Below are 2,460 nucleotides of genomic sequence, written 5' to 3'. Positions count from 1 at the left end.
TAGCGTGGACCAATCAACGTGAAGTGGGGGGCGCAGAGCCAAGTAATTAGCATAAAGGGGTGGAGCTAGGGTAAACCAATCAGCGCTCAGTAGGCTTAGCATGGGCCAATCAGCATGAAGTGGGCGGAGCTGAGCCGACTAATTAGCGTGAAGGGGGGCGGAACTACGGTCGACCAATCGGTGGGGCGCTTGGCGCGGTGGCCAATCAACGTGAAGTGGGCGGAGCTAATGGCGACCAATCAGTTTGGATTTGGCTTGTGCTTGGATTACAAGTGGATTGTGTTGGCTTAGAACTGGATTGTGTTGGCTTAGAATCGGCCATCTTGGATTAGAAAAAGGATGTCGTTATAGCGCACGGTTCTTATGCCGCATGGTTCTTATACAGGCACCGTTATTAAGCCGTATTAGTCTATACTACTATCATGTACCTTTTTTCAAAGGTGATGAAAATCAAGAGCCACAAGCTGCCGCGTCGAAAGCAGTACATGCACCACACATACCGAAAAACCTCCAGGATAGCACGAATATAAATTCTTTCGTGTTTTTCGTTTTAATATTTCTTTTGCATAACAAAATGCTACAGTGGTATTTAATATCTATGCAAAGATGGTGATGATACTGTTGTTCACAATTTCAGTAGACTCCAGGTTGCTGTCTTCTCAGAGCTCCCCATGTGCTGGAACGAAAAAAAATGTTAACTTGGTTATAATAAAATATAGGTTTGCAATTCAGCATATTCATAAGACTTCTTTTCGTACAATAGGTACTGCTTAAAGGGGCTGCCGCATCCGTCCCAATTGATTGTGCCACTGCAGTGACATTTTTTTCTGCGTTGCTCACTGACAATCACGTGGGCAAGAGCGGATGACGGATATTAGAGTATTTCGAAATTCCTTCTCTGAAAATTGGAGCAAACGTCACACACACAAGGCTCATAGCTGCTGAGAGTGACAAATTTGTCTCCAGCTGTTTATGGAAGTGAATTTTGGCCAAGTTGACTGTTAAGCGACGACTAACGTACACACATGGATGCGATAATCCCTTTAATGATTTTAGTTATGCAGTTATCAAAATGGGTTTGAGAATTAATATGCAATGTCATATGAGGTGGGTTAATCTACAAGCAACGCTTGTCTTTGCGTAAAGCATTGGATGGCCCTGAAAAGGGCCGTTTGTGATGTCATATGGCAAGATGGCCAGCTGTCCGTGGTCCTCAGCCGGTGTGGACATGGCCTACTTTCCCTTCTGGAACCTACATGTAAAATCCAGAATAGAGTTAAGTCATCAGGAGCAAGCAGGTTGGGTGCAACTTGGAAGAACCAATATTTTGCGTACCGTGTTTGGTGTTGTTCCACAGCTTCCCTAAGAGTTGGCTTCTCGCCATATGTTCTGAACGGGCTGGCCGAGTTTCTGCAGCTGCAGACTGGGTTTGGTGTTCTTGAATGCGAGTCAGAACCTCTGCAATCAGTGTTGACGCATAATCTGTTGATGGATAAGCATAGGTTGACGATAAATGTGTTAGGTGAACTTGAAGGACTATGTTTAATACTGGGTGTTTTTATGAAAAAGCTATAGGAGCAGCACAGACATCACTTTTTCAATTGAGTTATACTGCAAGGCGGACATCATTTGGAAGGGGGTATATGTGACCTTTGAGCAAAAGCAAGCAGAACAGGAGAAAATCCACATTGAAAGCCATTCTATCTTTTAAAAATCCTGAAAAGCATGCCGTGAAATATCTATTGCTGAATTTTGGTATGCAGATGATGAGAGACTGAAAAAGCGCTCCTCAAGAGCCATCTACGGCAACAGAAGTGGTTTATTTAGCCAGTAGATCAGCACCTACTCTGATGATTTCCATTACTTCAAATTATGTCGAGCTCTTGCATGAAGTGAGCGTTGTGCTTCCTGCATTCCCCGCCAGCATGGTTTCAGCTCATTTTCATATCAATATTCAAGGATGGATATTTTAAGGCACATGTGTATTTTAGGATTTGTTAGATTTGAAATAGCTCTAAACAAGGATAGCCTCATTCTGCTTGCTTTTGTCTGAAATCACCTAATTAAATCAGGCAAAAATGAGATCTATATATGCTGCTCTCATAGCTTTTCAATAAAAAAATTCTGCAAAGGATAAAACACTCTATAACTAGCGCTATCTTCAAACTAGCCACAGTAACTACATCCATGTATTGGCACAGAACATGATGGACGCAGTGGTGAAAATATACCATAGGTAGCATTTTCTTTGAGGCGTACGGCCACCCCCGTCTTTTTCAGGTTGGATGACTTCACTCGGAACTGCTTGTAGCCCTCTCTTTCCACTTGCACACGGTCAGCATTCTCATTGTAATGGAGTATTGCCAACTGTGTCCTAAAAGCCAGTTTTGTAATGTAGATGGTACAAGTTCTGTACGTGTGACATGGTTTTATGAAGGTTTAATACCTGGCCACCATCCC

The sequence above is a fragment of the Ornithodoros turicata genome, chromosome 1 (assembly GCF_037126465.1).
Source record: "Ornithodoros turicata isolate Travis chromosome 1, ASM3712646v1, whole genome shotgun sequence".
Classification (NCBI taxonomy): domain Eukaryota; kingdom Metazoa; phylum Arthropoda; class Arachnida; order Ixodida; family Argasidae; genus Ornithodoros; species Ornithodoros turicata.
Note: the sequence above shows the minus strand (reverse complement) of the source record.